Raw genomic sequence first — 27883 nt, 5'->3', positions numbered from 1 at the left:
ATCCTCCTGCACCTGCCCATTCTCCAACATTTCTTTTATTATTATTATTATAGTTTAAGTTCTAGGGTACATGTGCACAATGTGCAGGTTTGTTACATATGTATACACGTGCCATGCTGGTGTGCTGCACCCATCAACTCGTCATTTACATCAAGTATAACTCCCAATGCCATCCCTCCCCTCTCCCCGCTCCCCACAATAGTCCCCGGTGTGTGATGTTCCCCTTCCCGTGTCCAAGTGATCTCATTGTTCAAGTCCCACCTATGAGTGAGAACATGCAGTGTTTGGTTTTCTGTTCTTGCAAGAGTTTGCTGAGAATGATGGTTTCCAGCTGCATCCACATCCCTACAAAGGACACGAACTCATCCTTCTTTATGGCTGCATAGTATTCCATGATGTATATGTGCCACATTTTCTTCCTCCAGTCTGTCACTGATGGACATTTGGGTTGATTCCAAGTCTTTGCTATTGTGAATAGTGCCGCATTAAACATACGTGTGCATGTGTCTTTATAGCAGCATGATTTTTAATCCTTTGGGTATATACCCAGTAATGGGATGGCTGGGTCATATGGTATTTCTAGTTCTAGATCCTTGAGGAATCGCCATACTGTTTTCCACAATGGTTGAACTAGTTTACAATCCCACCAACAGTGTAAAAGTGTTCCTATTTCTCCACATCCTCTCCAGCACCTGTTGTTTCCTAACTTTTTAATGATCGCCATTCTAACTGGTGTGAGATGGTATCTCATTGTGGTTTTGATTTGCATTTCTCTGATGGCCAGTGATGATGAGCATTTTTTCATGTGTCTGTTGGCTGTATGCATGTCTTCTTTTGAGAGATGTCTGTTCATATCCTTTGCCCACTTTTTGATGGGGTTATTTGTTTTTTTCCTTGTAAATTTGTTTGAGTTCTTTGTAGGTTCTGGATATTAGCCCTTTGTCAGATGAGTAGGTTGCAAAAATTTTCTCCCATTCTGTAGGTTGCCTGTTCACTGTGATGGTAGTTTCTTTTGCTGTGCAGAAGCTCTTTAGTTTAATTAGATCCCATTTGTCAATTTTGGCTTTTGTTGCCATTGCTTTTGGTGTTTTAGACATGAAGTCCTTGCCCATGCTTATGTCCTGAATGATACTACCTAGGTTTTCTTCTAGGGTTTTTATGGTATTAGGTCTAACATTTAAGTCTCTAATCCATCTTGAATTAATTTTCGTATAAGGAGTAAGGAAAGGATCCAGTTTCAGCTTTCTGGTTATGGCTAGCCAATTTTCCCAGCACCATTTATTAAATAGGGAATCCTTTCCCCATTTCTTGTTTTTGTCAGGTTCATCAAAGATCAGATGGCTGTAGATGTGTGGTATTACTTCTGAGGGCTATGTTCTGTTCCTGGGTACATAACGAAATGAAGGCAGAAATAAAGATATTCTTTGAAACCAATGAGAACAAAGATACAACATACCAGAATCTCTGCAACACATTTAAAGCAGTGTGTACAGGGAAATTTATAGCATCTCCAACATTTCCTATGCACAGACCCCGCCTCTCTAACCTCACTCCTCAAGGCAGGAACGACAAGTTTCATTTATCATTCTCCCTCATCTTGCCTAGAACTTATGCATCCAGTAAATAATGAACACTTGTTTAACACCTTATTTTGAATCAAGAAGTGGAATTAATTGACAAAGCTGCTTCTCTGGTGGAGGAGTTTCTCTGCTTTTGTCTTCCTTTTCCTCTCCATTCACTGAGACAAGGCAATAAAAAGGCCCCAGCCACTGATCATGCAGAGTGTAGCACAAATGTGCTGTCACTAAGCGTGGCCCATTAAATACTACGTAACGTGTAGTGAAAATTACAGCCTCCCCTTCCATTCCTGATCATGGAATAGTCTATTTATTTATAAAATGGTTGACATCATGAATAGTTATTTTGCCTTTGATTAACGTGTGGTTAATATTTATCACTTAATTTTCCTGTCCTAAGAAAAAGAGAAAATCAACATTTGTGTGACTTCAAAAATTACAAGGGCAATTCATACTCAATAACAATCTGAGATAGTCCTTTACAACAAATGGTGTGAAATCCATGCAGCACCAGCCCTAAGTCCAATTTCATTATAAATAATTGTGGAAGACTTCTGCAGTGTGAATAACTGAAGTCCACAGAACATTCCAAATTGGGGGCATCACTATTCCTGGGTAACAAGTTGCTCTGTGTCTCCTCAAACACAATTGTCACCAAATCATGTTTTATGATAATATTATAAAGCTACCCTATGATCAAAAAACAAAACAAAAAAGAGAGCCAAAATAGGAATAATTCATTTATAACAGTTAATATAAGAACAGGATTGCATTTTAAATAATAAAAGGTTTGTTTCCAGCCAGGCGCGGTGGCTCACACCTGTAATCCCAGCACTTTGGGAGGCCGAGGTGGGCAGATCACGAGGTCAGGAAATCGAGACCATCCTGGCTAACACGGTGAAACCCCGTCTCTACTAAAAATACAAAAAAAATTAGTCGGGCGTGGTGGCGGGCGCCTGTAGTCCCAGCTACTCAGGGAGGCTGAGGCAGGAGAATTGCAGTGAGCCGAGATTGTGCCCCTGCACTCCAGCCTGGGCGACAGAGCAAGACTCCGTCTCAAAAAAAAAAAAAAAAAAAAAGGTTTGTTTCCATATGAAAATAGTGACTATTTTGAGAAATGACTAAAATTCTTTTTTTCTTGCACATATGTATAAAGCTTTAATGTCACCCTAGCAGCACAACACCACGATAGTGAAAGATTAGCTTGTTTTGTTTTTGTTTGAACTTTCCAGTGGTTGGCTTAAATTGTGAAGACTACACAACTTTGTAAGGCTTCAAATAATTAAGAATCTCTTGTACAATCTACAAAATACTAATATGAAGTTAACTAGAGCGGAGACATCTATACTCTTAGACTTCCTCTTAAGAAACACCTTTTTCCAGTTATGATTTTACAACATGCAATGCAAGAATATCCTGCATTTTATGTCACATTTTCAAGTTTCCAAAAGTAGCTGCTGTATGTTCCGTGAGCATAGATGTGTTTAGAGCATCAAGATTATTAATATATTTAAATTCATAAATACCTGCTCCCTCCTCAAACGCAGGCCCAGCGTCAATCATTTTGGGGTCCATCATTCTTACCCCATGTACAGAAATCAGGAAGCCGACCTTAGGTGGTCTGGAAGTAGGGCTGTCCTGTGAATCTGGGTCAGTAGGGGTGTCCTGTGACCCTCTGGGTCAGTAGCGGTGTCCTGTGACCCTCTGGGTCTGACCACATGAGGTGAGACTTAGGGGAAGAGATTTCTGAGAATAGCACCTGAGACAGTACCATGTACAGAATGCAGGTCCCACTCTGTGGCATACACAGCTGTATAAACCTCAAAGAGAAACTAGATCCCCCAAGCATCTGGCAATGCCCTGGTTTAACCAGTACTTCATCCTGAGGCTTTAGTGCAGCTTTACATATTCTGAAGATTCCACTCTTGGCTTACTTATGCCACTAAAAATTAACGGAAGGAATAAGATTTTCACCATACCAAAATTAGAGGGTTAGTAGTTTTTCTTAAGTAATGAAGAGAGATCACCAAAAGAAAAGAGAACGGAAAATCTCTCAAGCCAGGAATCAGGCTGGGCACCCCTGTGGTGTGTAACCCGTAGCATGCTCCCACACACTGACACACATACACTTTATTTCCACATGGGGGAAAGTTACATGGTGGTTTAGGTTTCTGATTACACCCCACTAGTGTAGATCATTCCATCAATAAAACACACAAACAAGCAAAACATATTAAGCACCATACTAGCTCCTAGGGACCATAAAAAGGCATAATTTTCTAAGTACCTATTGTATCTGGATAATTACAAAGAACTATCATGGTCAATAGCAGCATTTTTTACATACATGACTCTGTAATGTAACTACTTGAATTATAGGAAAGTGGCAAAATTCTCTAGAGTATTTGTGTTACTAGAACAAATCTAGCACACTTTGAAACCAATCTAGAATAATAACTTTTAAAAGAAACAGAATAGGATTTCTGTTTCTAGGTATGAAGGGGAACAGAAATCTAAGATTATGCAACTGGTCAAAATAGAAGCAGCAACAGCTTTCGTGTCTGGGCAGCAGAAAGTGCAGGATTGCAAAACTTGGAAGGAGAGCAGGGGGTCCACATACTCCCCAGGCTCCTTCAGTCACACAGGGTAGAGCCCATGTCGCCGTGCTGAGGAGGTCCACACCATAGCCTCAATTACGATGGCCCAAACCAAACAGTCTAACAGACGTGGAATTGGTCCCCACCATAGCCTCAATTACGATGGCCCAAACCAAACAGTCTAACAGACGTGGAATTTAGTCCCCAAGTGATAGGAAAAAAAATGGAATGGACAAAATATATGAGGAAAAATGGCTTAAATTCCCCAAATGTGTTGCAAAACATCCACCCAGATATCTAAGCAGCTCAGCAAAGCCCAACCATAATAAATATAACGACAACCACACCTCACTCAGCAAACTCTTGAAAACCAAAGAGAAAAAAAACTAAAAAGTCACAAGAGAAAAAAACTATTTTTAATACACAGGAAAACAATGATATGAATTTGAGTTGACTTCTCACTAACACAGTGGAGGCCAGAAAAAATGGGATGAAATAATTAAAGGAATAAAAGAAAAAATATGGTAAACCCAGAATTCTCTAACCAGCAAAAAATATCCCTCAAAAATTAAGGTAAGAGAAATATCTTTTAGAAAAATGAAAATTAAGAAAATGTGTCACCAACATATCTGCATTAAAAGAAAGAGTAAAAGAATTTAAAAGAATTTCTGCAGGATGAAGAAAAATGACACCAGTTAGAAAAATTACAAGAGAAGGAAGAGCACCAAACACAGACATAGAAATAGAACACAGACCTAAAAATCTACAATAAAGAGTATGTATTTACCCTTCTCAATTATTTAAAGAGACTCTTTTCTTAATGACTTTTGGCAGTTTAAAGCAAAAATAAAAATTTGCACTGCGGAGTTTCATAGGAATATCGTGTAAAATATGAATACATTGTACCACGAAGGAACTGTTATGTAAATGGATTACAGTTATAAGATTCTTAAACTTTGCATTAAGTGATACAGCATAGATTCTAGATAGACTATAAAAAATTAAGGATGAATATTAAAATTCTAACAATGACACTAAAAATGCAACACAAGAAGCTATAGCTTAAAAGCAGTAGAGGAATTGTAATGGAATGCAATAAATCAACAAATAACAACAGAAGGGAGTGGAAAAAGAACAGAACAACAAAATGTAACAAACAAACAAAAAGCAGCTGGGATAAGTAAAACAAATAGCAAAATGGTACACTTAAACAAACTACATCAACATGACCTAAAATATCAACAGGCTGAATGCCAATTAAAAGGCAGAAATTGTCAGGATAAAAAAAAAAAAGCCAACTGTTTGTGGATATAAACAATATATATGAAACATTAAGACAAACATATCATCTTAAAATATGATAAGAAAGACCTACAAGGTGAATTGTTTGCATAAGAAAGCTCACAGAGGCTGGGCATGGTGGCTCACACCTGTAATCCCAGCACTTTGAGAGGCCAAGGCAGGTGGGTCACTTGAGGTCTGGAGTTCAATACCAGTCTGGCCAACATGGCAAAACCCTGCCTCTACTGATAATACAAAAATTAGCCAGGTGTAGTGGCACATGCCTGTAATCCCAGCAACTCAGGAGGTTGAGGCAGGAAAATCGCTTGAATCCAGGAGCGGAGGTTGCAGTGAGCTGAGATTGAGCCACTGCACTCTAGCCTGGGTGACAGACTGAGACTCTGTCTCAAAAAAAACAAAAAACAAAACAAAACAAAACAAAACTCACAGGCTTGTTCATATGACACAGAGCCTAAGTCAAGGCAAAGAGAGATAAGGAGAGAAAATGCATAATGAAGGGGTTAATGTTGCCAAATGTGAGTGTTCCTACTAACAGAGTTTCAAGATGTCTGAGGCAAAATGTACTCCAATTAAGAGAAAAATAGAAAGCTCAACATCATAGTGATTTTTACATAGTTCTCTGTTACATGAAGTTCAAAAAGTGACAAGGCTAATCTATCATCATAGAAGCCAGGATACATTGTCTATGGGGGTGGGAATGGACTGGAAGGAGCATTAGGGAACCTCAGAGGTTAAACTATATTGATCACATAAATGTGATGCATAAATGTGTATGCATGTTTATGTGATCAGTATAGTTTAACCTGTAAAGTTTAGAGGTAAAGTTTAACCTCAGTATAGTTTAACCTTTATCAGTAGAGTTTACCCTCTATATGTGTGTGTATGTCAAAATTAGTCAAGCATGCATTTGATTTTTTTTACAAAAGGAAAAGATATTAGATAACAAGGGGTGGTAGAGTGGATGAGTTAAGAGTCCCAGACTGGACAGCTTGAACAACAGAAACCTGCTGTGTCACAGTTCTGGAAGATGGAAGTCAAGATTGAGGTGTCAGCAGGTTTGGTTTTCTGCAAGGGATGATCTGCTCTGGACATTGCTCTTTGGCTTGAGGATGAAATTGTCACCCTGTGTCTTCACATGAGCTTTCCTCTGTGCCAATCTGTGTCCTAATTCCTTTTTCTTAAAGGACACCGGTGACCCTAATGACCTAATTTCAATTTAATTGCCCATTTAAAGGCTCTATCTCCAAATATGGACACATTCTGAGATCCAGGGGATTAAGATGCTGACATATAAATTTTGGGGGAGACACTATTCAGCCCACCTGAACTAAATAGAGAAATCACAATCGAGTAAGACATCAGAAAAAAAGAACTTCACGATAATCCAACTACAGTCATCAAAATCAGTATTATTTATGGCTTCAATAAAAGCAACCTAAGTTAAACAGAAATCGGAAAAATACTTCCTAAAATAATTCAAATGTATATCTGCACTTTTTTTCTTTTATTTAGGTTTTAGGGTTTGTTTTTCTTGCTGATAATTTTGGAATCCACAAGAATTTTTCAAAAATCGTATTACTGGTTCTGATCCTGGCAATGGGGATTTTTAGACGGGGATGTGGGGGATGTGGAAGGAAGGCTTGTGGGAAGATGTTAACACTGACAGAGACTTGCTTGAGCAAATTTAAGAATGCAAGCCTGGGCCAATGGGGATCAGGAGGACAGGAGTCATCCGGAAAGGCAAAGTGGCTGTTGGTATCCTCCTGGGATAATGACCTTCCCCTTAATTTCAGTGGCAGATTAAGGTCTTTTTCCTCACGGACTGGCACTTCCTCCAGAAGTTCTCCATGCAGATTGGAGAGAACCGTCTTCCCCGGCGTAGAAGAGCCATTCTGCACGCTCAGGTGGAGCCCATGCACCAGTGCGGTGAGAGCACTGGTCCCAGCCTGAATAACGTCTTCCAGAGATTGCCTGGGAGACCGACGAATAAGCCTTTTCTGTGTTAAAAGAATTAAAATCACGTGGAGCATTCAGAAGGCGATATCCGATGTAGAGTCAGATGCCAGGGAGGGTTTTGTTGTTTTTTTTAACCATCCATAACCCTGCACGGCACAGATGTTCCACAGCAGGGGTCCTGGGTTGTAAAACACGCAAGACCAATATGGAAATCTTGAATACTGTGGCCAAATGCAGGCAGGCAAACCCTGCTGCAACGAATGCAGACTCGTTTCACTGCCGTGATTCCAAGTCAGTCATCTGGTTTGCGTAAAAGTACCTAATTTGGGGTACGATGTACATTATTTGGGTGATGGTTCCATTAAAAGCCCAGACTTCACCACTACACAATATCTCCACGTAACAAGATGGCCCTTGTACCCCTTACATTTACATAAATTTTTTAAATAAAAAAGTAAATAATGTATTTAAGTCAAGAGGTGTGTTACCTTTAAAAATACATCCCTGATGAAATTGTTCAATTGATAGTATTTCACAAAACTGTGCCACTCCAAATTCTGCTCTCTCCACTGCAACCATTAAAACTAGTTTCTCATCCCAATAGTGCATTCTGAACAGCAGGGATTTTACTTGCTAAAAGGGTTGGGGGTCAAAAAAGCCACATAATGACACATGAGGTGTGTTCCATTTAGGAAATCTAATGAAATGGGGGCTCGGCCATTAACCTTCAAGGAAGAAAAGCTGGGCCTGGTGCTTTCAAAATTAGCGAGGCCAATATTTCACCATGACAAGCATTAGTAATGAATAATTAAGTGTTTAATATAATGTTGCTTCGGTGAAAAATGATAATTTTACAATTGATGGGCCTTAAACCTATTCTATCCTATTACGTGGCATTAAAATGAAAGGGAGGGAGTGCTAATGAAATAAATGGTTTTCTGATGGCTGAGCTGTAGCAATTCTGAGGTTAAAAATCTTTTCAGAACCCAACAGTGACCCTGCTGAGAGAATTTCATAAAAAATTTAAGAGGAAAATTTCAACCTGGAACAAGCTCATGTCTCACGCCAGCTCGCCTGAGGTCAAACAGTGTTTTTTTCCTATAATGCTTAGTTAATGTCACAGATATAAATCATTCAGCAGATGCAGATGTTGCCATATCTTAAAATGAAACTTTAGCTGTCCTTCAAATCCTATTTTTATTAGGTGCTGGAGTTATTTAGAACAATTTAACAAATGCATTCATGCATAGCTTCCTAGGAAAAATGTTTATTGCAAGATCTTTTTTTTTTTTCTCTCTCTCTCTCTCAGTAAATAGAGCTACTACTCCGAGCGGCCTGTCTGTCACTCGAACTGTTGCAGAGCATGCTGGCGGGTGGGCATGGCTGTCAGCAGCAGCACTGTCCTTGCTGAGAATTATCACTGCTATCTGAAAAGAAAAATTGCATTTCAAAGATCATCTATTTCTTCCCAGTAACATTTCTTTAAGTAAGGGGAAGAGTAATTTCTTTAATAAGCAGGAAGCGCTAATTAGAATCTGCATTTTTATTCATTCATTCAAATTTCGTTGAAAAGTACAAAAGTTCTGGAGAAAGGTTTAATTAGGGCAACATTTAGAAGGGAGAAATTAAGAGTTAGCCACAAGGAATCACACCAGAGATTTCTGTTGGAAGTAAATAAAAATATGCTAATTGTTTTCTTTGCATTTGTTGAACTGTAACTTAAACAGTAGAACCAAGTTCTGTGCCTTCCGTCTGAGACATGAATAACTTAATTTGTCAAGAATCTGACCTTCGGAGAATCAGCCCTCAACGCAGAAAGAATGGAGATACTTGGATCAACATTATACTGACCACCTGTGCTGGTACAGCTCTTCAGGCAAAGCTGGTTCAATGTCCAGGACGGGGACAGGGACACCCAGATGTCAGGTTTTAGTGCAGAACAGACTTCTGCTTCCATCTGTCATGACTCCCCTTGACCTGAGGCTCCACGCCACAGCAGTTGGATACCTCCAGCCCTGGCTGCCACAGGGTTGCTGGCTTGGCACACACACGCCGCTTCTCTCTCATGGTCACCAAGGCTGCTCCCCAAGGCCCTGCAGCTGCCTGGACTCCCCAACGCCAATCACCCTTCCCTCCGCAGTGCTCCATTCACCCCTCAATGCAGTGGCCTGGCCTGATGGGATTTGCAATTTTCACTCGTCCATATCCCCGCCTTCCCCAGAGGATGAGCTTCCTTCCTCTTCTAACTATGGTGCCTAAATGAATCCAAAGCTTCGAGATTACAAACCAGGGGTCCATGCTCATGGACATTCAGGGAACAAAAATTCCCTGAGTGCCCCGCAGGCAGCAGGCACTCACAGGGTCACATGAACATGAATCACTCAGTTTACAGTGGCTTGTGCACCCACCTGAAAAAGGCAAATCCTCTTAACAATTCTTACCCTTTCCTCCAGCCCCCCAAATTCTCACAAACTATGCGGGTTCTTCCAGGGGCTGGTGTTTCAAAGTTATCACACGTGGCCTTCTCAGATTCTGCCTGAGCCCTCCACAAAGCCACTTGCCAGAAGCTCACGTCCACCCCAGATTTCTCCTCCAGGGACATCCAGGGCAACCCAGATATCTGTGCTGGGGGCCCTTTCTCACTGTTCCCGATGCTATAGGCTCAGGGCCAAAGATCAGTGACAAACAGTTTATCCCACCTTGCACAAAAACAGAAAAAGTTTCTGCCCAGAAGTGAGGCTAGGGTCCCTCTAGCCTGGCTTGTTATGCCCTTTGCCACAGGCCCCAAGGCTACATGGCTCACATCCTCCTTTTTCTAGACTTCCTTAGAGAGCTAGCATCTCCCCTTCTCACAATGAACCTTCTCTCCACAGTTAAACATGAGTTAAGGGCAAGCCCTCGGACAGCCTCTGTCGTCCTTTCCTTCCTCCATGCTTCCCCTAGGTGCCCACAGGCCTTTCCTCTACTGTGAGCAAATCACTCATACAGATGCCTGGTGACACTTGCCCTCTGAACAGACCAGATACTCTCAGAAGGCCAGAGTCCAAGGTACAGGCTCAAAGACACATTTGACTACACAATGAGCATTTCCTCTGTCCCAAGCACAGGGCTCAGTACCCACCACGACCCTAGGAAGGAGGTGTAAGTAGTCACGCCTTACGGATTATGAAACGAGTCTCAAAGAAGGTAGGACATTTCCCCAAAACAGAATCACAGAACCATGTTGCACTAGGATTTCAACCTGGTCTATCCAACTCCAAATTCCACGTTTCTCACACTGATGCAATAACACTCCTTGATACAAATACTGCCTACAAGACATGCAAAATTGTACTGACGCCAATACAAAGTAGACAAAAACTTGCTATTTTCATTTATATTAGGAGCAGCACAATACAGCAGCAAAGATGACGAAGGGGCTGGGAAGCAGAACTCTGGGGATCTGGTTCTGGATCCGCCACGTATTAACCTGCATTACCGTGGGCAAATCTGTGTCAACTTTCTGAGCTCCAGCCCCTTGGTCACTAAAACAATGATAAATTTACTCATTCTATCACCTCTTAAAATAGTGAAATTCAAGTGACATCATGTTTGGGAAAAGCCTTTGAAAACTGTAAAGCCAGTGCTACCATGAGAAAATGAGAATAACGGTGATTACTTGACCTGGAGAGAATCAGTCTCCTTCCAGTGTTTCGCTATGATGAGAAGCAGCATAACGTCCCACAGGAACCCAGACACGATCAAGTGACTACAGAGGAAAAAACAATGTGTAATAGACCCTCTTCAGCTAACGAGAATCTATTTTACGCATTCCACATGGACCCTCAGATTCCTCTCCCCGAGGCTTCTTCTGACATACTCCTCAGACCCTTTCCTTACACACTCCACGACTCTTGGTGCACAGAACGCATATCTGCCCCGTTCGTGCTACACGCAGTTCATGGCGAGACACTCTGATCTGGACATTTTATGTGTCTGCTTGCCATGTGAAGTTTCAAGAAGCTTGTAGCTACTCGTAAATGTAGGGGCGTAATTTAAAAAAATAAAAATAAAAAAACAAAAAAAACAGAAACCAAATACAAAATATTTACTTCCAGGAAGTCGACTGTTGGATCTACTGTAGAAAACATTAAAACATTCTGCTTTTAGGAACCAGACTGTGTTAGCCACCTGGCTTCAAAGAGTGATTTTTATTTATGCTCATGAATAAAAACAAAGAATAGCTGTCTGCATTTTGCTCATCAACTAGCAATTCTTTGGCCACAGCAGTTACATTAATATTACAGGCTCCATTTACATTTATTTAAAAGGGAGTGCGTACTAAAGCTCTGCATTTTCCTCTGTGGAGCATGCGGCCTCAGTGAAGACAATGATGCCCATATTTCCGGGAAGCTCTGCAACTGCCGGAATTCCACTTGCCAACAGCTCTCAGTGAACACCGACGACCCCCAGCCACAGGGTAATCTATTGGCATTTATTATTCCGCCTTGTCCTGGACCACAGAGAAGTAGGCGCGGCCTCTTATTCACTGCCGCTTCTGTGTCTACTGGGGTGACATGAAATGGACAGTATTGATGGCACAATTAAGAATGGCGTGGTTCCTTATATCTGCAGGAAGTTGTGCAATCATCGTGAAATAATGTGAACTCAAATTTAACACACTGGAGGCCAGTGAGCAGGCAAAATAACACAAAAGCAGAAGCTCTCCTGGACGCCAGTTTATAACCTGCCCTGAAGCCTAGGAGGAGAGCTACATCTTGTGGCTTCAAGGTGACCCAGTTCAAACTCCCTCCCGGAAGCTGCAAGTAGAAGACTGACTGGGGAGAAATGTCTGAAGCGGGTGGTCTGAGCAGAGAAGTTGCTAATTAACAGAATAATCTATGACTGGGTTTTCATTACTTAGTGATAACAAATCTCTGCAACAAGTTTCAGGTCTGAAACATCCACAGAATGGCAGCCAAATTAAAAGAGCAAGGTGGAATTACAAAACTGTAATCATCAGGTAGGTACACAGAGTTTTATTCTAGGTATTACACCAGTCCTCTCTCCATCGTCCTGCCCTGTCCCTGAGAGCCCCGTGGGGCAGCCAGCCCAGAGCGTGTTGAGATGGAAAAGGGTATTTTTCCTGCAGCAGCATATCTTCTTTTAAAATAATTGATACCAGCCATGTAGTCATCAATACAAACTACATAATTTTCTATGACTTCTAATATTACATGAACGCACAGAAGTATCTTTAAGGCTGTCTAAAATGCTTGAGATAAGAATTACAGATGTTAGAAAACCCAAGGAAAGGTACTTTTGAGAGCAATGGCCCGCTTCTGAAGCCATGCTACTTTCACAACTACTTGCCAATAATGAAGTCAGCAGCACCATCCTCTTCTAAGAAAAATAACTATGAAGCAAGCCCTTGGCTTTCCTTTCTTCTGGGCTCTTCTGTTCTCATTCTTTATGACACGCAAACACACACACACAACGCACACTCAGATGAATGTGTGCATGCTCAAATCTTCTTGAATTCAAGTGCCTTAAAATATTTTTGAAAATATGAACAATCGAGGGCTTTTCAGACACTCTTACATTTTACAGGGTGCAAAACAAGGAAATAAAGTACTTATTTCAAAATAATTCATCAAAAAATAGCCATGTAATTGCTATTTTTAAAATGCATCCTCCTAAGTGTATTGACCAGCTCTAACCAGAAGAAAGCTAGAGTCTACCTTTCAATTGTAAACCAAAGACCAGACCTGTTTTCTTTTCTACTGTTTTGTAGTTATAAAGGGTTGGACCCATTTTGTTTTGCCTGTGTGCAGCATTCTTTGAGTTTAAAAATGGAAATCATCATAGAAAATCATTTAATGGTATCAACAGGAAAACAAGAAAAGATTACACTCCATCTTGTACAAAATTGGAAAACAAAGGTAAGCCTGAACAAAATACCCTTGAGAATATCCTAAGGCCAGGAAGGCATGCCCATACCATAGACCTCAGATATAACCGGCAGAATGCATCTCAGATTTTCTACGCACCAGGTAGCAATCCTGGGCTTTATATACTTGTTCATGTCTCCTTTTTCAATTACATGAAAAAATGCTCACCATCACTAGTAATCATGGAAATGCAAGTCAATACCAGAATGCAATATTATCTCACCCCCATTAGAATAGTTATCAAAAAGACAGAGAATAACAAATGCTGATGAGGGTGTGCAGAAAAGAAAATGTTTATACCCTATTGGTGGGAATGTAAACTAATACAGTTATTATAGAATACAGTATGAAGGTTTCTCTAAAAACTAAAAGTAGAACTACCGCATGATCCAGCAATCCCGTTATTGAAAATTTACTCAAAGGAAAGAAAATCAGTATGTTGAAGAGATATCTGCAACCTCATGTTTACTGCAGCACAATTCACAATAGCCAAGATATGGAATCAGCCTAGATGTCCATCAACAGATGAATGGATACAGAAAATGCGGTACATACACACAATAGAATACAATTCAGCCATAAAAAGGAATGAAATCCTGTCATTCTTGGCAACATGGATGAACATGGAAGACATTATGTGAAATGAAATAAATCAGATTCAGAGAGGTAAACACCACACATTCTCACTCATATGAAGGAGCTGGAAAAAAGCCGATCTCATAGAAATAAAGAGTGAAATTATGGTTATTAGATGTGGGGAAGGGAAGGGGAGAGGAGGATAGGGAGAAGTTAGTTGCCAGATACAAAATTACAGCTAAATAGGAGGAATAAGTCCTAGTGTTCTATATAATACTGTAGTGTGACTATAGTTAACAAAGGTTTATTGTACCTATTCATAAACCTAGGAGAAGACTCTGAATGTTCCCAATATGAAGAACTGACAAATATTTGAGGTGACAGATATGCTAATTACCGGTTTGATCATGATACATTGTGTACATGTATTGAAATATCACTCTGTACCCCATAGATATGTACAATTGCTACATGACAACTAAAAATAAAATAAAAAAATGAAAAAAAATCCCTCTGAAAATATTTTCCTTTTCTTGGATGATCTGCTGTGAGCTGATGGCTGCAAACCGAGAATGAGACACAGCAGCTGCCCATCATCTTCCTAACTCATTGTGACTGTGACTACGCTCCTGCATTTACCTCTCATCTCTCACTGACTCTTTTCAGGAGCCATTCCCAAGCTGTATCCTGCACCTTGACACGACAGGACCGAGGCTTTCCTTGATCTGACAGCAGAAACGGCACTTGCCCCAGGTCGTCCACTGGACCATCTGAGGAAGAGCTCAAATAACATTAGCCTGAGGATGGTGTGTGCAGAGAGAATGTATTCCGTGCTCAGAGTCGGCCATGTCCTGGGGTCTGTTTAATTTCTGCTGAACAAACTATTCTCACCTTTACCAAGGCCCCTTCCAAGCTTGGAATCGCTCTGGATGAATCGATAGCTTAATGTGTCGCCATGGCAACAGGAGAACCCCCCCCACAAGCCTAAGCACAAATTGTATCGATTTCTTTTTTGTTCAGTCCAAGATAACACAGAGCTTGAGTGTCAGAATAACTCCCTTCTTTACAGCATGGGCTGCCACTTCTCTTAAGAGAGCTCCGCTTTTGTGAAGATATAATTATATCAATGTATCTGGAAAAAAAAACAAACTCCTCTAAACAAAATGTACTGATGCTGGCTAGACTCACAGCTTTAATAACCCCTGAGTACAGAACAGCAAATGCTCTCATAAATCCCAGGCATCCCGGCTCCCTTTGCTCCCATCATTTCCTCTGACCGGCCACCCTTCAGCACCTGGCCTGCTTGGGTCTTGCTGGACCCTGAACAAGCAACAGAATCCCTGGAGACCTCCTGTGGCTCTCAGGGCAGGTCTAAAACAATGAGTGTTATTACATGCAACTAAGACTTGAAAGGGTTTAAGGATGCAAAGGAAGACTTCTCCCAGCCCACCACCTCTAACATCCTTGAAATCAATCTCAAGTCCTTATGCAGGCTCCAGCTGTCCCAGAGCCGGCAACAAGTGGGAACCTGGAGATCGGAGATCGCCACAGCCAGCCGTGTGCTGCGCCCATCACAACCGACTATGAGTAGAATACCACCACCCTCCCCTCCCCCGAGGGAAACAAGTCACATACACAGCCCTGATGACAAGCCACTTTCCCCCAGGCCTGGTCAAGGTATTTTAGCTGTTGTTATGTCATTGCAGTTTTGGGTCAACATATCCTAAATCCCCAGTGGCAGTGAATGCTTCTCAAGGCGGGTACAACGCCTCCTGTGACTTCCTGGGTATCCTTAGATCCCCGATTCAGACTCGAGTGCATAGAAAGCACTCAGTAAACATGTTCACTGCTTTTAAGAGCAGCATAGCAAAACATATCAACGTAAAAGACACCATGAGACTTTGAGTCATGTCTTTTTTAACCCTAGATAGGCTAACGTCTAAGTTGGAGAAAATAAAAAGAAAAGCTAACATTGACAGATGGCTTGCCATTTACTCACATTGGATGCAACGCTTCACTTAGTTCACACCACAGCCCATTTTGCCGAATAGGAAACTGCCAATGGGAAAGACCGCATAACCAGCCCAGAGTCAGCCAACTTATAAATTGTAAAACAGGATGCAAGAGGAGAAGGAAAGATTCTCAGGCTCTGACTTTAAGCCTGGTTCTGAGTCATTAGGCTTTGGAAGAAGGAAGGGAGGGACACCCAGAGCCACCATGGTCTCACATATCAGCATTATCAGTGGGTAAAATCAGAGGCCATGGCCACAGATGGGAGCCCAGGGAGTTGCCTGGGTAGGCGGAGGCTGGAAGCAAGCCTCACAGCCCAGGGGTAGCTCTGGGGGAAGCACCAGCACCCTAGAGGGTGAGCGGGCTGCTGAGGGGAGGGGAGGGAAGTACCTGCATGATGTGAGGGCAGCAGTGAGACATTCACAGGAAAGGGCATTTGGAAACAGAGGTTTGTATTCCTAGGGCTTCCACTCCACTCTTGCTTTGATGATCTCCACATCTGTCTCCTGTCTATTCCTTCTGTCCCATGCACATCCAACTGTCAATGACATCTCTATGTGAATGTCCCACACATACCTCAAACTCAACCCATGCCAGACAAAACCACCTGGCCACACACTCCCAAACGCCTCCTCTTTATCCCCCTCTCTCCATGGCTTCGTGTTCCACAGTGCCTCAACCTAAAACATCTCATGGTATCGGTCACTCCTCAGCTGCCTAATCCATCCAAGCCATCGAGAACCGCATTCACCATATCTTCAGAAAGGTCTCACGGTTCTCCCAACTTTCCATGCATCACATGTTGTGGCTTCAGCCCTTTTCTTCCCATTTTAATTGCTCACAAAGTTTATTCTCTTAATCTGTCTTCAAACCAATGCCCAAAATGTCTTTCAAAACACACTTTTTCATGTTGCATCTCCACATTTTAAAAACGTCTAGATTCCCCGACACATGCAGAACCAAGGTCATACCCTTAGCCCTGAAGGACACAAAGGCCCCACAGAAATGGGACCCATGGGTCTTATCTCCTCACACCCCTTCCCAAGAACACCCACATTCCAGCCCCAGGGACTACCTGACCTGCCAAGCAGAGAATGACTACAGGTTCACGTCTGGACTCCCACTCTTTCCTCTTCTGCAAGCCCCTCTTCCGCTCTCTGGCATACCCATTCTATCCCTTAGGACCCAACTCAAAAGCAATTCTGGTGAGGGCTGGGTCCCATGGCAGCACCAGTTGCTCCATTTTCTGTGATCTTTTAGGACTTTCATATTGTCTAGTGAGGCATTTGTCAGGTACACAGCAGCCATTCTCTCTCTTCCTCCGAAAGTCTAAGGGTAGGCTACTGAGTATCACTACTCGCCCTTCAATTGGGCATGAGATGTCATGTGTGACTGATCTTTCTAATGAGGGAAGCTCTGAACAACTACATTGGTCCATAAACTTCTAGGGAGGGATGTGCCTACTGAGGCTACTGTGTAGGTACAATGCATGCTTATTGAATGAATGAGATTGTGCAGAAATGCTGGGAAATCAGGCTGGACAGGAAGGCTGAGACCATAAGACTCAGGGGCCTTGAAAACCAGTAAGAGGAGTCTGGCCTTAACGTGCTAGGTTAGATTTCATTGGAACTGAGGATCTATTTGGGCTTCTTCCACAGTCAGCAGAGGCCAGACTTACTGTGCAGCTCTTTGAATAAGTAATTGTAAAGCTCAATAGTGTTTTGGAATACATTTTCCACTCCCTTGTTGTGATTCATGTGGACATGGAAGTAAGGCCCAAGCACTTCAGTGTTGAGTGGAAAAGCCAGGTCTTTGAGCACTTTCAGTCCAGTCAAGGCTGAACTCAGGTCATACAATGCCAGGGCAAAGAGGAGAAGGGTGTAACACACACCTGGAGGGAAGGGGCACTTGGCAATGACAACAGGCTTATCCCTCTCTCCTGACAATGCTGCCCACATGCCCTTGCTATGCATACAGCCCATCAGGTAGCAATGACAGATAGATGATAGATCTAGGTAAATCAATCAATCGATTGATAGGTAGATGATATATGAGTAGATGCATGGATGGAAGAATGGATGAACACATGCTTACATACATACATAGATTTAGACATAGATATAAAATAACGAAACCAGGAATTTTGGTGCTACGTTGAAGTGAAACTGAAATGAGAAGATTGCCTACACAGGTATTATGTGTTAGGTATTATCCTACTGAGTACACCTACCATTATACAGCGCCCTACTGAGAAAAGCTGTTTCTTATGAGATACACTGGTCAAAAATCTGTACCTCTGAGATGGTTTATTTGCCGGCTCCTGGCTAGCCCCTGGTCGTGAAAATCACTGCATTTCTGAAGAAACAACCAGCTACATCAGCCTCTGACTGTGTAATGTAGCTCCAGACCATCCAAGAGTGAGACCTCCAAGGCAGAGCATAGCTGCAGGTAAGAGGCAGAGGCAACAGGGCATCTTCGCAGGTTCAGGAGCCAGGAAGGACGGTGTGGCACAGTGAGAACAACGCTGAGTTCAGACAAGCTTGGATTTGGATCCCAGCTTCTTTTATTATACTAACTGTGTGATCTTAGTCAAACTGCCTAACTCTATTGAGCCTCAATTTACCCATCTGTAAAATGGGTATAATTTTTCCTATAAGGCAGCTTAGTTGTCCCACCTACAGAGGAAATCCTTTCGTGTGTGTGTGTGTGTGTGTGTGTGTGTGTGTGTGTGACTCTGGCTCTTCTATTTTTGTTAATAAACATCTTCCAGCACGAGGCCAATTTCTTTTCTGATTAAATGTAGGTAGTATTTGTCATGATTTTACTAGCAACTTAATGATGAACCTATGCTATGTTTATGCAAATAATCAGAAAACATGATTGATAACTACATCATCCAGTGATTCATCAATAACTAGAAAATGTCTTGAAAGTTCAGGGAGTTCTCTTTTTTTTTTTTAACACCACTTTCTTTTCTTTCTTTCTTTTTTTTTTTTTTTTTTTTGAGACAGAGTCTTGTTCTTTTTGCCTAGGCTGGTGCAATCTCAGCTCACTGCAACCTCCGCCTCCCAGGTTCAAGCAATTCTCCTGCCTCAGCCTTTCAAGTAGCTGGGATAACAGGCACCCACCAACACGCCTGGCTAATTTTTTGTATTTTTAGTAGAGATGGGGTTTCACCATGTTGGCCAGGCTGGTCTTGAACTCCTGACCTCAGGTGATCCACCCACCTCGGCCTCCCAAAGTGCTGTGATTACAGGCGTGAGCCACTGCGCCTGACCTTTAATACTACTTTCAATGATGCCTGTGTCATTTACAGGGTTCTTCAGGGCAGACAATATTGGAATCTCTTTTGCACAATAGTGCAGATTAGACTTCTGGATGTGAAGACAGTGAGGCCAGCAGTACCACGCTTCCCAGCAGCCGCCTCCATGCCGTGGGCTGAGTGTGTTCCCAAATCCATGTGTCAAAATCCTCACCCCCGAGGTGATGGTGTTAGGAGGTGGGGCCTTGGGGTGATGATGAGGCCATGAGGGTGGGGCCCTCATTATGGGATTAGTGCTCTTGAAAAAGAGACCCAAGGAGGCTTATTCACACATCCACCATGTGTGGACACTAGAGGTCAGAGCCATCCGCAGCCTGGAAGAAGGCCCTCTGCAGAAGCCAAACATGCTGGCACCCCAGTCTTGGACTTCCCATCTCCAGAACTGTGAGAAATGAATTTCAGTTCTTTATAAGTCACTCAGTTTACAGTAGTTGTTACAGCAGCCCACACAGACTAAGACACACAGTCTCCTCACTTCACTTCTTTTAGCCTCAAACTCTCCGATGGAGACCTGCCTATCTCAGAAGATTCATGTAAATGTTGAATAAAAACATGCTCACACTTGACAACACGTGGGCACTGTTATCATCTACATGAAACATTCTTAAGGAAGTATTGTTTTGTGTGTTTGTTTCCATCTAAAGTAGAAGAGGATTGGCCACTTTTTCTGTAATGACCCTTTATGTTTTTGAAGGTTTAGTAAAATAAATGGATTATGGGAATTTGTAACTCTCCAGGGACTTCACCTGTATCTGTTTGGTTCCTTTGGCAGAAAGTAAAACCAAAATAATTACCCAGTTAACTCTCACCTTCAGCAGCAATGAGTCATTTTTTCTTAAAACTAACTCTAGAAAATAAACGGATGATTTCTAGCAGGGCCAATAATTTATGATCACACCTAATAGAAATAACTGTGCATAAATGTAATTTACTGAGATAAACCCAGTTGCTGATGTCACAAAGGGACAGGAGAGCTCTGTCCATCTGTGACCCCCAGTAATCCCAGCCACAGTGTGGCATCCCGGATACTGGGCCCCTCCTCAAACTCCAGGGCAACAGGCTACAAATGAAGGCGCCAACCAGAGCTTCTGAGTGGTGGTCGGTGGAACCTAGGGCCCCACGAGTGGGCAGCAGCTTCTCCTTGCTCACTGGGCAGCCGGGACCCTCAGACACAACAGACATTCCAGGAGCGCTGATGTGTCTTAAAACTCAACACCAGCATTTCCCTACGCTCCCCACAGCAAGAAAAAAACACTGCTACGAAACAGACAGCTTTTAAAACATGACGTGCCTAAAGACAAAGGAAATGTGCTTTTACACAGTTGTCAACTTTAGTCACAGTAATACACATTTCCTTGTCATCAAAAATATCTCCCAAGAACTTGATGTGATAACACACATGTAAAATGCAATGAAGACAGTTGTTCCTTTAGAAGGCTTAGGCAAAAGCTCGAATATGCAGAAAAGCCTAGTAGGCAGACAGGGAGGAACTCACTGAATGCCATACATTATATCTACTGTTTGCATTCCACTCGGAAATGGGATGAGAGCGCTCACTAAGGTGATAAGGAAAATAGCAAGGGGGCGTGGAGATGGAGCTCACGCACGCTGACTGGCAGTGCACAGAAAGCAAGGGTCTATGTTAACGTTCATTGAAAGTGTTCACTGCCTTTGGGCAAAATTTCCTAACATGTATTTTTTATACGCTTTATGTCAGTACATCATAAATTACAAAATGGCAAGAATAGAGACGAAATGGCTTGAGAACTCACTATGTGCAAGGGACTATGCTAAGCACGTTAACATGGCAAGTGATTTTAAACTTTCTAAGAGACAATCAATTTTTAAACTGCTTTAGTTTTTACAAAAGTGAGTATCTTCTCCTTTTGTTAGGAAAGTAAATGAAAATGCTTTGAGGAGATTTGCTCTTCACAACATCAGTGAAGGATTTAACTAATTTTTTTTTTTGTCTTTGTGGTCTAGGCCCTGAAAACAATGGATTTCACAGCAAACATAGTATCAGTCCTAAAACAGTGAAAAAAATCACGGGCTTTAGCAAACTTGGGTTCAATCCCAAATTCATCTCCTAGCCAAAACTCAACCTTAGCCAGAGCCTCTGCTTCCTCATCTTCTAAAACAGATTTGTAATCTTCGCACACTGAGTTACTTCTAATAATAATAAACACCAGTAGCTAATGCTCATAGAATGCTTACTGTTTACCCGACAGTTTTGTAAGCATTGCATTATTTGGCTCATTTATTCTCCATAACAAACCCATAGCATGGTTAGAGACGTCTGGTTGTTCAACAGGACCGCACTATCTTTTTATTCTGAGTCCATGGGTAGAATCCATCCCCAGACTCCCTGCATGCCAGATGAGCCACGGGACTGACTGAGAGCCGGCAGAGTGTGAATGGGAGTGGGGTGTATCCTCTTGCAGACCTGGCCTGTAAGAATAGCCCACCCACCTTCTCCATCACACTCAAGCATCCTCCTAGAAATGTGGAAAGAAAATGTCCCTGGAGCAAACCAGAAAGCTACATGCTGACGTGGGCAGAACTTTCATCAGCTTAGGCTCCTGGATAACTGACAAACGGGAGTGAAGTGAGCAAGAAATACACTTCTATTGGGTTTGAGCCACTACACATTTTGAGTCTCCTGTTAGCCCACCTTAATCCAAGCCCATACTGAAGGACAGGCGTATTAACTTCCCTAGGGGCATACCATTACCAATGGCAGAGAGGGGATGTGAATCTAGTCTAAATGAGATCAGATTTGCAAGACTCCTGGCAAACAGAATGTGTCCAGTGTATACCACCCATTATTGTACACTGTGTTCACATCAGAACGAGATCCTAGCCAACAAAATCAGAAAGGTGGGTGCCTCGAGGAGGACAAAGCACGCCACCTTAAGGGTCCAGCCTTTCCGAGCGGGACGCACAGCTCCTGTCCTGGCACTGGGGACATGGCATTGCCTAAGTAGGGCTCTCTGTGCAGGGAGCGAGGTGGCTTTAGAGTTACAGACTTAAATGGGGTCAGCGAAAGGATGCCCTAAGCATTGGAAACGTGATGCAACTGGGAGACAGGTTTGCTTAAAAGCCAAACCAAGATAAAGACAGGAAAGGATGAGTTCACTGGAGCTGACTTCTGGGAAAAACCAGGTCATCCAAAATGCTCATCAGAACCAACTTGTGCCCAATTTTAGAGAACAAAGACAAGACTATAAAATTGCAATGTGTCGGCTCTCAGTCCCTCCTTCCAGGCCATCTGACACCACCACCTGGCATGAAGATACGCGACTGTGGTTTTCCTCCTCTATTGCTACACAGCACTTAAACTAAAACAAGTGGCCGTCTTGGGCTGGAAACTCAATCACATCGATGCTGCCCTTCTCCTCTGCTCATTTGCGCTCCATCTTGCTGTTGATTTCCTCCCATTTTGAATTTTATAACACAGCAATGTGTAATCTGAAAGGGCCCTTTTGCCCTTGTGGATAGAGATTGTGATTTGCAAAAGCGAGTCTATCTTTGCTCAATTTGGGGACTGTAGATCCCGGTCTGCGTGTAATGTCAGGACCCTGCATAAAGTGACAGAAGCCTCCAGCAGACTGGCTTGCTTCCACACCATCCAGGCTGTGTTTTTGTCATCATGCATTTAGAATATGTGCAGATGCCCATCAGAAAGCACATGGGGGTGTGGGCTGGGCCCCTGTGAGAGCCCGCAGTTTTTGATAAAAACCGTTATAAAATCTCAGGAAACATAGAGCTGAAAATTCATTGTTGGGGCATCACTAACAGTCACTCTCTCTCTTCCCCTCAAGTGACACGGGAAAGCTTAGATTGCCAAACCAACTCCGTCCTGGCTCTTCCATCTGGTACTCACCACCGTCACCAGCAACGCACCTCACTAAGCCAAGAATCCTGCATGCCCAGGCGGTCTCATAAGATGGCCCAATCCTGTAGCTCTGTGAAGAGTCACTTCCAGGGGGCACAAATGTGTCTCCTCTAACTCCTTTCTCTGTGCCAGATTTCCTAACATCTGCAAAAATATTTAGAATACAGACCTATTATTAACTTTTATTTATACCATTATATTTCAAGATGATAAACTCAGTGCATATCATAATAGCTTTTACAATGGACTTATTTTGAAAGAAATCACAGTCAATATAAACAAGAATATATATTTATAGAAAAATTACAAAATATTAAGCATCACTGTTCTTTGAAACCAATGAGAACAAAAACACAACATACCAGAATCTCTGGTACACATTTAAAGTAGTGTGTAGAGGGAAATTTATAGTACTAAATGCCCACAAAAGAAAGCGAGAAAGAGCTAAAATCCACACCCTAACATCACAATTAAAAGAACTAGAGAAGCAAGAGCAAACACATTCAAAGGCTAGCAGAAGGAAAGAAATAATTAAGATCAGAGCAGAACTGAAGAAGATAGAGACACAAAAAACCCTTCAAAAAATCAATGAATCCAGGAGCTGGTTTTTTGAAAAGATCAACAAAATTGATAGACTGCTAGCAAGACTAATAAAGAAGAAAAGAGAGAAGAATCAAATAGACGCAATGAAAAATGATAAAGGGGATATCACCACTGGTTGCACAGAAATACAAACTACCATCAGAGAATACTATAAACACCTCTACTCAAATAAACTAGAAAATCTAGAAGAAATGGATAAATTCCTGGACACATACACCCTCCCAAGACTAAATCAGGAAGAAGTTGAATCCCGGAATAGGCCGATAACAGGCTCTGAAATTGAAGCAATAATTAATAGCCTACCAACCAAAAAAAGTCCAGGACCAGACAGATTCACAGCCAAATTCTACCAGAGGTACTAACAGGAGCTGGTACCATTCCTTCTGAAACTATTGCAATCAATAGAAAAAGAGGGAATCCTCCCTAACTCATTTTATGAGGCCAGCATCATGCTGATACCAAAGCCTGGCAGAGACACAACAAAAAAAGAGAATTTTAGACCAATATCCCTGATGAACATCAATGCAAAAATCCTCAATAAAATACTGCGAACCGAATCCAGAAGCACATCAAAAAGCTTATCCACCATGATCAAGTGGGCTTTATCCCTGGGATGCAAGACTGGTTCAACATATGCAAAGCAATAAACGTAATCCATCATATAAACAGAACCAGACAAAAACCACATGATTATCTCAATAGATGCAGAAAAGGACTTTGACAAAATTCAACAGCACTTCATACTAAAAACTCTCAATCAACTAGGTATTGATGGGACGTATCTCAAAATAATAAGAGCTATTTATGACAAACCCACAGCCAATATCACACTTATGAATGGGCAAAAACTGGAAGCATTCCCTTTGAAAACTGGCACAAGACAGGGATGCCCTCTCTCACCACTCCTATTCAACATAGTGTTGGAAGTTCTGGCCAGGGCAATCAGGCAGGAGAAAGAAATATAGGGTATTCAATTAGGAAAATGGGAAGTCAAATTGTCCCTGTTTGCAGATGACATGATTGTATATTTAGAAAACCCCATTGTCTCAGCCCCAAAACTCCTTAAGCTGATAAGCAACTTCAGCAAAGTCTCAGGATACAAAATCAATGTGCAAAAATCACAAGCCTTCCTATACACCAATAACAGACAAACAGAGAGCCAAACCATGAGTGAACTCCCATTCACAATTGCTACGAAGAGAATAAAATACCTAGGAATCCAACTTACATGGGATGTGAAGGACCTCTTCAAGGAGAACTACAAACCACTGCTCAACAAAATAAAAGAGGACACAAACAAATGGCAGAACATTCCATGTTCATGGATAGGAAGAATCAATATCATGAAAATGGCCATACTGCCCAAGATAATTTATAGATTCAAGGCCATCCCCATCAAGCTACCAATGACTTTCTTCACAGAATTGGGAAAAAACTACTTTAAAGTTCATATGGAACCAAAAAAGACCCCACATTGCCAAGACAATCCTAAGCCAAAAGAACAAAGCTGGAGGCATCACGCTACCTGATTTCAAACTATAATACAAGGCTACAGTAACCAAAACAGCATGGTACTGGTACCAAAACAGAGATATAGACCAATGGAACAGAACAGAATCCTCATAATTAATACCACACATCTACAACCATCTGATCTTTGACGAACCTGACAAAAACAAGAAATGGGGAAAGGATTCCCTATTTAATAAATGGTGCTGGGAAAACTGGCTAGCCATATGTAGAAAGCTGAAACTGGCTCGCTTCTTTACACCTTATACAAAAATTAATTCAAGATGGATTAAAGACTTAAATGTTAGACCTAAAACCATAAAAACCCTAGAAGAAAACCTAGGTAATTCCATTCAGGACATAGGCATGGGCAAGGACTTCATGACTAAAACACCAAAAGCAATGGCAACAAAAGTTAAAATAGACAAATGGGATCTAATTAAACTAAAGAGCTTCTGCACAGCAAAGGAAACTACCATCAGAGTGAACAGGCAACCTACAGAATGGGAGAAAATTTTTGCAATCTACCCATCTGACAAAGGGCTAATATCCAGAATCTACAAAGAACTTAAATTCACAAGAAAAAAATCAAACAACCCCGTCAAAAAGTGGGTGAAGGATATGAACAGACACTTCTCAAAAGAAGACATTTATGCAGCCAACAGACACATGAAAAAATGCTCACCATCACTGGTCATCAGAGATATGCAAATTAAAACCACAATGAGATACCATCTCACACCAGTTAGAATGGAAATCATTAAAAAGTCAGGAAACAACAGGTGCTGGAGAGGATAAGGAGAAATAGAAATGCTTTTACACTGTTATTGGGACTGTAAACTAGTTCAACCATTGTGGAAGACAGTGTGGCAATTCCTCAAGGATCTAGAACTAGAAATACCATTTGACCCAGCCTTCCCATTACTGGGTATATAGCCAAAGGATTATAAATTTTGCTGCTATAAAGACACATGCACATGTATGTTTATTGTGGCACTATTCACAATAGCAAAGACTTAGAACCAACCCAAATGTCCATCAATGACAGACTAGATTAAGAAAATGTGGCACATATACACTATGGAATACTATGCAGCCATCAAAAAGGATGAGTTCATGTCCTTTGTAGGGACATGGATGAAGCTGGAAACCATCATTCTGAGCAAACTGTCACAAGGACAGAAAACCAAACACCGCATATTCTCACTCAGGTGAGAATTGAACAATGAGAACACTTGGACACAGTGGGGAACATCACACACCAGGACCTGTCGTGGGGTGGGGGCAGGAGGGAGGGGGGAGGGATAACATTAGGAGAAATACCTAACATAAATGACGAGTTAATGGGTGCAGTACAACATGGCACATGTATACATATGTAACAAACATGCACGTTATGCACATGTACCCTAGAACTTAAAGTATAATTTAAAAATTTTTTAAAATTTAAAAAAGCATTACATGAAAACAGGCATATTGGACAATAAAGAGGTAACCCACATAAGAATATTTAGACAGCAAATTACATTCGAAGTATAAAACAATTGGATATTGGGATTTTGGAGAAATGGAGCCTTTCTAGGAGAATGTGTGGCCAATTCCAGGTTATACCTTAGTTCAAAAATAAAGTTTTTGTTTTATTCAATAACTAGAAGAATGCAAAGCTAGCTGGGCACTTGCTCTTTGTAAGATACAGATCTCTCCAGTTCTGGAACTTACATATTTGGCTCAAGGGAGGTTGTTCCCCAATGGTTTTGCTAAGTAATGATAATATTTTTCTATTGAGGGGAGTTAAAACGTTTTACTAAAAATGTATTAGTCATGGCAGAAAAATGAAATGTCCCAGGCATATGTTCTAGCAAAAGTCTTCATGGAATTTTATAAGAATAAGACTTACCTGACACTTATCATCATAGCCTCTCCATGTCCAAAACATTGTACACACATCACCAAGTGGTTGTCCTTAACAAGGGGTTTCATATGTGGAAGACCCCAGAGGTCTCTCTTATCTTCCAGGCAGCTCAGTATTTCTGTGGAGTCTCCTGATGAGATTTTTCAATACCATAGAGTAACATATGTATAATGGGCCCATCTATCCTCCTCCCCGCATCCTAGGGCATCTGAGACACGCAGTGTTCTCCATGCCAGGGTTCTCCGGTGTGATTGCCACTTGGGCTGAGCTGAGCTCTCTCATTATAACCTAAAGAATAAATAAATGCAGTTATTGGGAACATTTAAGAGCTAAAACAAATAGCATGAGGGCAGCTACAATTATCATTTAAAAATTTCTGTTGAAAGCTATGTTCTAAATTCAATTTGTAAATATGACTTGCCTACCTTTATGAAGACCATCTTTCCCATTTGGTTTCAGCATTACCCATGTGAAACTCCTGTCACTGAGATCATTTGGAATATAGATTTTGAAATCTTAAAATCAAGGCTAACTCTTGAGATGTTTGACCATTTTACCTTGGTTCTCTAGACCATAAAACAAGAGCCAACAAGTTTTGAGAACTAGGGTTATAAAGTTCCAGAAATTGGAAAGCTGATAATTAATTTTTGATAATATCTCTAACAGTATATCTCCTATTTTTTTTTAACAAGTA

At 41.6% G+C, this 27883-nt stretch overlaps 1 long non-coding RNA gene across 1 annotated transcript; it reads right to left on the bottom strand.

Moving 5' to 3' along the window:
- Positions 1 to 1176: 1176 nt before the first annotated feature.
- LOC139358006 (uncharacterized) lies at positions 1177 to 27473 on the bottom strand. The gene is made up of 3 exons (XR_011612187.1): positions 27175 to 27473; positions 23174 to 23309; positions 1177 to 1383 (listed from the first exon to the last, which is right to left on the bottom strand). It is a non-coding gene; the product is annotated as an uncharacterized lncRNA (long non-coding RNA).
- Between the last annotated feature and the right edge of the window lie 410 nt (positions 27474 to 27883).

The sequence above is a fragment of the Macaca nemestrina genome, chromosome 13 (genome assembly GCF_043159975.1).
Source record: "Macaca nemestrina isolate mMacNem1 chromosome 13, mMacNem.hap1, whole genome shotgun sequence".
NCBI classification, from domain to species: domain Eukaryota; kingdom Metazoa; phylum Chordata; class Mammalia; order Primates; family Cercopithecidae; genus Macaca; species Macaca nemestrina.
This window is presented reverse-complemented; position numbering and strand designations above follow the sequence as displayed.